Source organism: Anguilla rostrata, chromosome 3, assembly GCF_018555375.3.
Source record: "Anguilla rostrata isolate EN2019 chromosome 3, ASM1855537v3, whole genome shotgun sequence".
Taxonomy (NCBI): domain Eukaryota; kingdom Metazoa; phylum Chordata; class Actinopteri; order Anguilliformes; family Anguillidae; genus Anguilla; species Anguilla rostrata.
In genome coordinates this window covers 29451365-29464231 of record NC_057935.1, presented here as the reverse complement: position 1 = coordinate 29464231, position 12867 = coordinate 29451365, and the positions used below count along the sequence as shown (strand labels likewise).

Genomic DNA, 12867 nt, shown 5'->3' with positions numbered 1-12867 from the left:
TTACCAAGTTTGTAAATCTGTATGCTCTTCCTAATCAAATGGCCTAATCGGTAGCACAATGTTTGTTTGAGGACTATGTGCTAGTACATGGAATTCCAGAAGTGGTTCACAGTGATCAGGGCCAGCAGTTTGAAGCTGAGATTGTTCAGAGACTGTGTCAACTTTTAGGGATTAAGAAAACACGCACCACACCGTATAATCCCAAGTCAGATGGAATAGTTGAACGTTTAATCAGACTCTCATTGACCAGCTGGCCAAATTGTTGCTTGCCTGCGAAGGTGAATGGGATGATTATCTGAAACGTGGCTTTTGCCTATAACATATCTGTTCATGCCTGCACCAACTACACTCCTTTACTTTGTGACCTCTCTGGCGGAGAGGCTGGAGACTGCTTTTAGTGGTGCCAGGCAGTGTGGTGCCGACGCCCACGAAGAACAAAGGCAGTACTATGATGGAGCGGTCCGTCACCGGCCCTATGCAGAAGGGGATCTGGTATGGCTGCATAATCCTATGGAGGACCGTATGAGACTTGCTCCCCACTGGAAGGGACCCTACAGGGTCCTGGCGGTGTTGGACTCTCAGGGGGAACCTGGACTCACCTATCGTATTGACAATCCTTTGAATGGACAGAAGCAGGTAGTCCATTATGATAGACTGAAACTCTACGCACTGCTGATGCCTGCTGGTTCTTCGAGCAGCTTCCCAACTTCTCCTCTTCATGCTTCCTTCAGGATGAGGGGTCGCCAGATGGGGAATGTGGGACTGAGGAGCCGCTGGTGGCACCGGGACTGTTCATGTTACAGGCACCAGTGAGCCACGACAGACCATGTCTCATTCTGGAAGAACTGGGAGACCACCAGTTCGTTTCAAGGACTTTGTCACTTATCGTTAATTGATTTGTTTGAAGGTTTTGATGGTTGCATGTTTGTAAAGTGGAGAAAGGAAAGTATGTGACAATGTGGATTAACATGTTTTCTCACTGTAATAGCACATTGTTCAATGTATGTATTAGAGCCCGACCGATGCCAGATTTTTGGGTCCGATGCCGATCCCGATTTTGGAGAGTCCTAGCCTACCGATTACCGATGTTTTGACCGATATTTTGTCAAAAAGTGCAACATTTTCAAATCAATTTGAAAAACTTATATTTTATTAAAGTTTCTATATTTAAGAACATTTAACTTATAAGCAAACAAATAAAAATAAAAATAAACACACAAAGAACTTTTTAGATAAAAAAAGTAAAAGATGATATTAAATTAAATATATATATATATTATATATATATATATAATCAAAATAACTCCACACCTTGCTTTTACTCCTTTCTTTTCCAGTCATCTCTATAAAAAAATAATTTTAAAAAATCCGTTTTCCAGTTTCAAACATGTATTTTTATGAATATTATGATTATTGTTGTTGTTGTTATTAATTTATTATTATTTCTTAGTATCTATTATCAGTACATTAATTATATTTTCTTATTTTATTTCTACTACATGATCTCAAAGAGTAAGACATTATCTAGCGGAGCTAAAGAGTGAATCAAGTGTAACGTTAGATGAAATTAAATTGACTGGATGAAATACGTGAAAAAAACTACAATGCGCTTTCGTGCAGGTTACCCGCGCTAACTGTTGGTTGATTCACTTCTCCAACAGCAATCCTTCTCTCATGTTATCACAACAAAGCTAGATAACATGGCTTAAAATTATCCATGTTAGAAGTGTTTTATCTGCGTTTTTACTGTCTGGTTAGCTTGCTACGATGACGCGTGACTAGATGACACACTCGCTTGCAATCACGCGTTGGCTATTTACACAGAATCATATAGTAGCTAATATCATTATCTCAGATTGAAAAAAACAAATGTGTGATACATTCAATCGCCATTTTATTTTGGCTGGTTATTTATTTGAGAATACAGCGATGTAGATCCTACGCTGCTTATGTGTTCACTGCCACTTCATAAAGGCTTGCTAGCCAGCTAGCTTGCTAAAGCGAACCAAATATGTTAGCTAGCTCGCTCGCTTGATAATGAGGATTGATAAACATAGTGGTCGTATAAACGCATTTAATTAAAAACTTTCACTAAATATACATACCTTTATTGCGACAATCGAATCTGTGCAGACAAGTCTTGCAGTGGAGAATATTGGATGAGGCACAAGTGACAGACGTCTTATTAGAGAAGTAGCGCATCAGCTGCTGCGGTTCACACTTGTATTAGAGCTCCATCTACTGGCTAATTCTAGTAAATAGCAATTACAACGTTCGAACAGACAAGTACACATAAATAATCATTGTTTTTTTGTTTATTATACTTATTAAAAAATCGTGGCACATCGGTGGCATAACTGCTGATCCCGATGTCGTCAAAAAAGTCAAATAATGTGTTTATTGCATTCATAATGTTACTGTTTAGAAACGAGGACGTTTCTTTTTGGAGGAGGGGAGGTATGTAAGCTATTTTGTTGAGTTCCCTCTGGTGGGCAGTGTGGGCCTAGATGTCTAGGGGCTTTTGTTGTGAAAGCTAGAGAACGGAAGTGGTGAATGTGTTATGCGCTGCGGTTGACGAGAGGGGAGAAATGAAACGTGTGCTGTTTTGAGTTCACACTACAGAGCCTCTGTGTTGTTATTTTATTAACTTCATAAGTATACGCGCAACTCATAACCCTCGGCTACACTAGCTAACTTACATAGATATTCATATACTGAATTAAGTTACGTTAGCCAGCGAAGCTAGTTAGTTGACATTACATAAAGATACCTAGACTTAACTAACGTTAGTATCTAATGTGGCTTGGTAGCTAAACAAAGTTAGGCTGTGTTCACACGTAACGTCTTTTTCTGATGAAAACCGCTGGTCAAAGCATTTTTTCATATAAAATGCTTTGTAAAATAATGAAAATAATTATTTAAAAATATTATAAATGATGAAAATATTATTGTAATTTAAATCCTATAGGCTAATATTATACAACTGTAGAATTGAAGAAAACGCAATAACCAATTATTTTGCACAAACATGTCAGTATTCAAATGTGCATAAGTGTGCTCTTGAGTGTGCATAGATTCTGTGCTTACCTAAGAACAAATCCCAAATAAGAAAACATTGGTGAATGTCAGAATCTTCGTGAAAGCTGCGTAAGTGGGTTTTAAGAAGAAAATTCTTCTTAAGAACGGTTGGTGAATGAGGCCCATTACATTTATTTATACTGTTTACAGGGGTGTCAAACTCATTTTTACCGAGGGCCACATCAGCATAATGGTTGCCCTCAAAGGGCCAGATGTAACTGTACAGTATAAATGTAACTAAATGTCACCAAATATAATGTAAAATAAATGTAACTACTTCGTAATATATTGTTAAATAACTTTCTGTATTTATTACTTAAAGTTACAAATATTACATATGCATATGCATAGATGTAAAAAAAAAAGTGTTGCTTGTTGCTCTGTTACTATAACATAAATCCTTTTAATTTGTCAGGTTAAGAAACCCACATTACTCTATTTATCAATGATCAAACTATTCAAAGAAAAATATTAAAACACATTAACTTTCTTCAAAAAAATTGTCACAGTCGAGAGGGTCAGAATAACGTACAACCAACTATAGTGAGCTGCTAAGAACATGTGTGACAGATGTAGCATTTTACAAAAACAAATGGCTGCACACAGACTTGCAGGAGTAAACATGTGTGCATAAACCTGTAAACAACAAATACATTACTACACAAAAAGCAGTATATGTAATAAACTCAAAATAATAAAATAGGGTTGTCTCAGTTCACAACTATGAGTTGAAAATGATGAGGATATGCTGCCTGTCCTTGAACACACCAAGTGGATCCCCTCCACCATCCTCATCCATTGATGATGTTCTGAAAACAACAAACACAAAACAAAATGCAAGAACAATCACTAAATTGCACTCAGTTTAACTATTCTTATTTTTGGTTGAAATACATTTTATCATATTTTAATTAGGTTTTTAAAAATACTTACCTATTAGCTTAGCTGTGCCGTATCCGTGTTGTCTGTGCGTTCATCAACAGCTAATGAAAAAGCTGTGTAACTGCGTGACTCTTCGGCCAGCTGTGTTGACAGGTTTGCTGCTAGCTCTTTGACTCGGTCCGCGATGGTGTTTCTTGACAAACTGACATTTTTAAAAGTCTGTATCTGGTCGGGGCACACCTGCTCACACACCTTCAGCATGCACTGCTTCAAAAACGCACCCTCTGAAAAAGACTGAAGCGCGGGCGATTTCTTCAGCCACCATAAAGCTAGCTTTCACTGCTGCATCGTTTTTGGTTGTGGCTTTGGTGAACACATTCTGCTGCGATCGCAGTTTGCCTTTTAGTTTGCCCTCAATTTGTTGTTTTTCTTGAAGGCTAACTTTGGCATACTTGGCTTCATGTTTGGTGTCAAAGTGGCGACGTAGATTGTACTCTTTGACGACCGACACCGCCTCATAACACAAAAGACATACCGGTTTTTCTCCTTGAAGCACAAACATGTATTCGCCTTCCCATCTTTCTTGAAACTGCCTTCCATCTGCATCAATCTTTCTCTTCCTGGACATATCGGGATCATTTGTGGATATTCTCAATTTCACTTGTAGCATTAATTAAACACTGGATACACCTGCGATCTAGTGGCGGGATGCCGTCACTTCGCGGGTAACAATCACCATGCATTGTGGGAAATGTAGTTTATGGTTAATGCACGCTTTAAAGCAGCAAAGACCTATTTTAAGACCAATTAAGCACTCGCGGGCCACATAAAATGCCGTGGCGGGCCACATCTGGCCCGCGGGCCTTGAGTTTGACACATGTGGTTTAGACAGTATGCCTCGGACTGTTTCAGAAGGCTCAGCTATTTTTTTTCTTCTTTCTATTTCATTTCTATATATATTTTATTTATGTTTATTATCGGCAGTGGGCGCCAGTTACCTTTCTCTACAGTTTTGGCCTCCTTGCCTGTGCTCTGCTTCTTACAGGATATCCTGTTCTCTTTCCTAATGAATCTGTTTATTTGCTGACCTTATGTTTTATCCATTGAATGAAGATTTTGATTTATTTCCTCTATATTGTACTAAGCCATTGAAAGATACTGTACCCCTTGTTCCATCATCTGTTTTTGTTGGGGGGCAGTGCTCATTAATATGTTGCTTTAATTTTTCCGCAGTCAGGAGGTTTCCCCCCTTAATTTCCTCTACAGTGTTGAACAAAATGTCTTTCTCTTAAGTTTGCAATGCTGTGTTTGAGTCAGCAGCACAGTATAACATAGGGGTGTATCATAATTCTCAGTTTCAGGGTTCTTGCACCTTTTCAAGTCAAATTCAAGCACTTTTCAAGCACTTTCAAGGTGTATTGTCAAAGCTTTTCCGGCACTTCGCAACTTTGGTAGGCTAAAATTGATAGGCACATTAACATGTCAAAACCAACATGTATATCCATTTACCTTAACTGGTTGTATTTCAGTTCTTAAGACTGATTTTATATAGGCTAGGCCTATATTGTTTATTTCATGTTCATATTTAATCTAAATGTATCATTATGATATTGTCAATAATATTGAGATAGGCCTATTAATTGATTAGCCTAATCATGGTAGCCTACACCAGATGAGAGTAGTAGGCCTATAATACTTTAAATAACTGACTAGTAGGCTCAAGGGCGTAACCATGTTATAGGGATTGGGGGGGTCCTAATGAGACGGGGGTCTGGGGGTCTGACATTTTTTAAGTGCATTTCCCACAATTCTATGATATTTATATATGAAAATAAGCACATTTAGAACAGAGTTTTGGGGCACTACATTGACCCTTCCACACCTAGTATGAATTAAAATTGTCAATGTTATATTGAAGCTGATATTTTTTTTTTCTGTCTTACATAAAGGGCATGTATGAAGCATTTAAAAACGCAAGCTCTGTTTTTTAGTAGATACTACAGTGACCCATTAAATCTTTGGTGGCTCAACCACCGCTCAACTCTTAATGTAAATAATATAAAACAACTTTTAACAGTGCATACACCAAGCTTTTATGGAAAATATTCGTTTTTATGACATTTGTCATGTGACGTCACTCGAGGAAAACAAACCGTATATCGTTAGCTAGTCAGTACTGCTTTTTTATACCATTGATAGCTTGCTACATAGTTAACATTAATGCCATTAAATCTCAGTTGTACTATTAACTCATAACACAATGCCTAAAAGGAGTGTTGTTGGCAGATGCAAGAACACATATGTTGAAAAAATCCAACTAGAGCAGCATCTAGTACAGTAAGCCTGCATTTCATCTCTCCTTAAAATGGCAACCCCTGGCATATTTTTATCGATGCTGCTGCCCGCTCACGGCAGGGGTGATTCCAGGATTTTTTAAATGAGGTGGCACAGGGGGGACCAAGAAGTCAGGGGGGGCCCATGGGAAATCAGAAAATTCTATCAGAAATAAATACAGCGTTGAAATTTGGCTTAGAAAACATTGGGCACAATTTTCAGGCTCTTGTGCAGTGCCCTGTACCCTAATACAGGTGGTATTACATGACAAGTGGCACTGCACAAGCGATTGGCAGCGAATCAGGCAGCGATTGATCCAATGTCGTTGGGCATTGTCAGATTGACAGTACTCTAGCCCAATGGTGTTGGGGGGCACCAGGGGGTGCTAATCATATTTTGGGGGGGGGTGATGCCACCCCATGCCACCCCTTTAGACATGCCCATGGCATGCAGTTTCCCCTTCACCAGCTTGTTCGCAAGCCACACACATCAAAAACAGACCGACAGATCAGAGCGGAGCCATGGGCAAAAGCAATCAATTGGGTCTCTCTGACTTATTTTATTTCTTTATCCAAAGTGAATTCATTCAATCAGATTGAAATTTCTTATTATGTCAATAATTACATTAACAAATTGCAAGCACTTTCAAGTGCTTTATTCAAAATCCAAGCACTTTCCCAACCTTGAAAACACCACATTAGAATTCAAGCATTTTGAAGGATTTCAAGCAAGAACCCTGCAGTTTTGCACTTGTTCCACATTTTCCAAAGGTTACACACTTTCACGTTTCTACCTGTAAGGTAACTTTGTTTTTAGTGTTATATCACAATTTTCTCTGTTTCGTTTTTCTCTTAATGTACGAGGGATGAGAGAAATAAACAAAAGAAAGCTTTATTTTTGTTTTGAAAAACACGAAAAAGGACATTTAATTACAAGAAACGCACTCATGTCAAAGAGATGAAACATTCTGGCGCAATCAGTGGGGTGGGAAAGCTCTTTCTTGTCATGGTTCTAATCATTCCAGGGGCATTATGATCTTATTTGACTGTAGCTTTAATGGATCTATTATTGAATCACATCTTTCTTCTGATGGCAGATGGATTTTAACCATTGTTCAAATTGGTGATTCATTAACCCCTTAGTGCACATGCCAAATTTTGCCAATCCTTGCCCATTTAGGGGGTACCCTATTTAAAGCTTTATAACTCCAGATGTGAACACCACAGAGACTTGAAAAATGGCTTAAAAGAAGCAAGACATTTGTACAATTTACAATACTAATGCAGATTAGTTTATATTCATAATTTTGGAAGAAATAAAGTGCCACAAATGCAATTGTCTAGACAAAAAATCTAAAATGAATTTGCACTTTTTTAGTTTGCAATGAAATACTGAGAGATTGCATATTGTGGCGATCCTGGCAAAGACTAGCTAGTGGGGCTGTCGCTGAACTTGGGGGGGGGGGGGGGGTTGTATAAAATGTCTATAATTGTTGTAAATAGCCAAACTGTTAGCATGTACATAGCGGTGCTTAACTGTAAATAGCCAGTGGGATTTTGTAGAGTGGTCTTGTAAATAATCGTGTTCAAATGCACATGTAGATAGCCACTATAGCATGAATGAGTGTCTGTGTTAGCTTCCTGCTAAGGCTCCCCCTCCCTCTCTGTGCCCGTGCTGTGTTGTCTCCCACCCCTTACGTCACTGCTTGCTTGATGTCTGTTGTCTGTGATTGGCTGACTGTGACGTGTGCATGACGGGGAAATCGTAGGTAATTTGCATACGGGGAGGGAATAAAACTGTGTTTGAGTGTGGGAGGGAGAGAGTGAAACTGCTAAATGAAGAGAGAAGAGCTGAATACCTGGTGCTGTATATTGCTTGCTTGCTTAATTTCTGTCGAATAAAACGAAGCTCAGCTGGAGCAATTTGAGCATGAAAATCTCTGTGACCATGGATCGTCACATTGGTGTCAGAAGTGGGATCTGCATGGAGTGGTACCTGAGAGACGAGATCGCGGCACTGGAAGTGTCCATCGGAGAGCTAGCAAGGAATAAGGCAACCATTGCACGGGCGGCGACGAGCCCGAGGTGGCAGGAGCCTAGCTGACAGCCAGAGAGACCTGATGGCGCCAGCGCAGCACGCCTCATTCCACCGGCGACCAGCGATGGTGCAGCTACGCACTCGCGAACGACGCCCGTGCCGAAAATGCACGCCAAGCTCCTGAAGTTCTCTGGGGCTACACCGCTTGAGCCAATCCTAGCCTAAGTACAGCTGGCGCCCCAGCACAGTGGCTGAAGTGAGGGGGAGACGGCGTACCATTTAGCCCTTGCGCTGGAAGGGCCAGCGCAACAAGTTCTACTCGATATCGACCCTGCCCAGCAAGACAGCCTGCAACCCCTGACGGCGGTGCTCGAACAGCGCTACGGGAGAAGGCACGTGACCGAGACCAGCTGGGGGAAGCTAGCTAGCCACTGCCAACAGGAAGGTGAGAGCCTGGGGACGCTGGCTGCAGACGTGCAGCTCTTCGCCAAGGAGGGCTACCCGCAGTTCGGCATAGCAGTGCAAGATGAGTTAGCCCTACACGCCTTCCTGCGAGCCCAGTCCCCTCCAATGCTCCAGCGAATACACCGGCGGCTGAGGAGGCCGCACCGGACCCTCGGACTCGTCCGACGCGACAGCGACGTTTGCCAGGTCACTTGCGGGACTTTGTGAGTACACTGCGGTCTGCGGGGTTGTCAGGAGACTGAGGACCCCTTGAGTGGGGGCTATGTGGCGATCCTGGCAAAGACTAGCTAGCTAGCTGGCTAGTGGGTCTGTCGCTGAACTCGGGGAGGGGGGGGGGTTGTATAAAATGTCTATAATTGTTGTAAATAACTGTTAGCATGTACATAGCGGTGCATAGCGGAAATCGTTGGTAATTTGCTTACGGGGAGGGAATAAAACTGTGTGTTTGAGTGTGGGAGGGAGAGAGTGAAACTGCTAAATTAAGAGAGAAGAGCTGAATACCTGGTGCTGTACATTGCTTGCTTGCTTAATTTGTGTCGAATAAAACAAAGCTCAGCTGGAGCAATTTGAGCACGAAAATCTCGTCTCTGCCTCATCTGTGACCGAGGGTCGTCACAATATATACAGCTGGTTAAACTATACATGCTGGATCAAAAACTTCTTCAGCACAGTTTCATAAAATCTAAGGGTGTATATGTAGAACTACTATAGATGTATGAAGCAAAAACTAAGCACCCTGTACCCAGCCTCTCCAAATCTATCCAAAATGTCTAAAATATGCATTGCTGTAAATCATAACATAGTCACGTATTTCACTACAAATCAACTGTTTCGACTCAAGGAACTCACTGTTGCATCATTTTCAAGTGGGAATTACAAGCTTTCCATCAGTACAGCGGTCTAAAATAGTTAGGGGTCCAGAAACATATCCAAAATCTCTCCCAAAAATGAATAAAATGTTTTTTGTCCATTATAAAGCATATAAATGAGCCCCCTATGAAGGTTTAAGATAAAACATTACTATCATATTAAAAAATAATGCAAAAATATTGTCACACAATGCGGTACAGTACCTAAATGTGTTAATTAACTCCTGTATGTATTTCTGTACTCTTGTATGTTTTCTTGTATGGGGATGGGAGGACATGAAAACCATTTTCAACCGTCCACCACGTTTTGGCAATGTTCCAACTCTCAGGTCATCACTGTTGAATGCTTCACAAAAACTATTACACTACTAACCAACGCTTACATTAGTGTCAAATATACATATTTTATAATATCACTAACCTATTTAAAGACACTCAATTTGAAAAATAATGTATTTAACCGAAATATTTTGAGCAGTAGGCTAATACTTACATAGCAATGATGAAAATCTTATCTATGTTCAGTAGATGGAGACAGAGACAGTAAATCAATGATACTGTTATATTCGCTTCTGTTTTGCTCCAGAAAATGATGTCAGCTAGGTCTATCAGCAAACATATGACTTAGCTATGCCCAGAAGTCCTCAATAATAATAGTATTTTCCAAGAAATTACGAAAAATCGTTGACAACGTTTTGTTTGGTGCAGCGTCTTTTACTGCTACCAGATAGAATGAGAAGAAAAATTTTGGTTACGCTGACCTAAAAAAATGCTATTCCAAAAGCAAAATTAGACATGTTATACATCGTTAGAAACCTTATACTCTCACCTACTGAATAAATGAATTATCAATCAAGCCAGACTGTACTAAAACGGGCGACAATGCCATAAATAACACGTGGTATTACTCACAGCTATTTTGGAAGGTACCCAGGTATCACAAATGCGCCTAGATTTCACAAACGGTTTGTCCACGACAATATATGACCACTCAGTCTCAAAAGAGACATCTCTGCGCGTAAAACCAACAGTAAGGTTGTATATTTATGCAATATCTAGTCCCAGATTTTGACTGTAGAATGACATGGTATCATTTTTTAAAACTTTTTCTGGTTATTCAGTGAGCAGCGTTTTCACTGCTGTATTGGCATATTTTAGGGCTATTGTCGGGTTTATCTTGTTGCTATGACGGAATACGATTTTTTAGTGGTGAAAGAATATTTTTATGAATGCCAAGATAGACAATATTGTCCATTATGTCATGGGTGGGGGGTGTAGTTGTAGATGAGACTGCAGGGAGGGGATGCGTGTTAAATGAACGACCAGAGCGACAATGGTGGTGCTGCAAAACTCCGTATTCGGCATAGTTGTCGCGTATCGTCTACTAATGAAACTAAAACAACGCGTTTCTGTTTTTAATGCATACTTTGCTTGCAGTAGCACTGAATGTCTGAGTTCAGTAATCTCGGCACGCCAGCATGCCGACCACTAGGGGCTTTGCGCTAAAAGGTTAATTATTTTAGCCAATGCTTATGGTTTTAATAGGACCACCCTAAATAACGCAATCCTTCTGGAGTTGTCCAAGATACTCACTCTAAAAAATAAATTCCCTTCAGCCACACTCATTACTGCTGGTGACTTCAATGAGGCCTCAGATTTGTATGTTGACAGAGTTCCCCCGAGAGGTAGAACAAGTAACTTAAACTTAGTAATGAATGACTTTTGTAGCTGTCTATCATTACTAGATGCGTTTAGATTTGCACATCCAAACTCATCTGCTTCAACATGGTTCAAAGCTGACTTCTCAGAAATCTCGCATTGATCTTTGGCTTATCTCTGGTTCTCTGGCACCCTCCTTATGCTCAAGCAATATCTCTCCTGCTCCTCTAACGGACCATGCTGGAATTGATCTTGTCTTATCTCATGAAAATCCAGACAACATAGAATTCCAGGATACTGGAAACTTAATTCTTCTTTCCTGCAACAATCCTCCTATTGTTTAGGCATTACATTACATTACATTCATTTGGCAGACGCTTTTATCCAAAGCGACGTACAAAAGTGCATTTTCATGAGGAAATTAGGATAAGGATAGAATAAGGAAATTATAAATAGCTTCCAAACTAGGAATGATCTCTCATTTATTTCTAAATGGGAATTGTTTAAATTTAAATGTAGGAAATTTTCCATCAAGTTTGGCGAACAATATTCAGAAAAATGCTAACATTTTAAAAGAAATAAATGATATTTTAAATATACCACTTTCTAATGATGAAGATAAATTAAAATTGCATTCTTTACAGGAGGAGCTGAATATGCTTTGTATTGAAAAAGCAAATGCATTTAATGCATTGGATTTTCTAACAATCAATCAAATTTTCAAGATCAATTGGATTAAGCAATGTTTGTCTAAAAATAATAGTCAGTGGTTTTATATTCCTAATTTGTTGTTTGACAAATGTGGTGGCCTAAGATTTGTTATCTTGTAATTATAAGTGTAATAAACTGCCTCTCAAGCTTTCCAATTTTCACAAACAAGCTCTTGAAGCTTGGAAGATTGCTTTCAAACATAATTTCTCTCCACATTCATGCATAATATGGAACAATCAGCATATATTGTCTAGAAACCAGTCCAGATACATAAAAGAATGGATCTAATCTTTGTTTTAGTACTTACTGATAGAGGCAACCTGTGATGTTCTGTGTAAGGACCCACACGCAGACAGGGAAATCCAAAAAACGTTGTCTTTATTCAGTCCGAGGTTCGAAGCCAGGTAATCAGAGAGAGGACGGTGCCGAATCGAGTTTCCAAAAGAATAGTGAAAAAACAGGCAAAAAAAACAGGAGATCAGAATGGCGAAGGTACAAAGGGACAGGCAAAAGAGAAGTCAAGGCAAAGCAAAGGTCAAACCAGAAGCAAACAAAACCAAAAGGGGCAGGCAAACTCGAAGTCGTACAAAGGGGTGTCGCAGGAATCTCGATAGACAAAGGCTTACTAACAATCGGCACAATGAATTCGATCAACGTTCTGACTCTGAGCTGGTGGAAAAGACTGACATTTACACACTGGGGAAGGTAACAATCAAGGAGGGGTTAAGTGAGTGAGGGAGGAGTAACAAACAACATCCAGGTGAAGAACATTAGGAAAACTAATTCAATGACAGGGGACCGACAAAACGCGGACTGGAATCACATAGACAAC

At 39.9% G+C, this 12867-nt stretch overlaps 1 protein-coding gene across 1 annotated transcript in view; it reads right to left on the bottom strand.

The window, feature by feature from the left end:
* LOC135251986 (testis-specific gene 10 protein-like) overlaps positions 1-12867 on the bottom strand; it is a 163602-nt gene extending 150735 nt beyond the window's left edge. Inside the window, exon 1 of the mRNA XM_064329890.1 lies at positions 12343-12867. The gene's annotated coding sequence lies outside the window, so the exon portion shown is untranslated. The remainder of the gene's footprint in view (positions 1-12342) is intronic.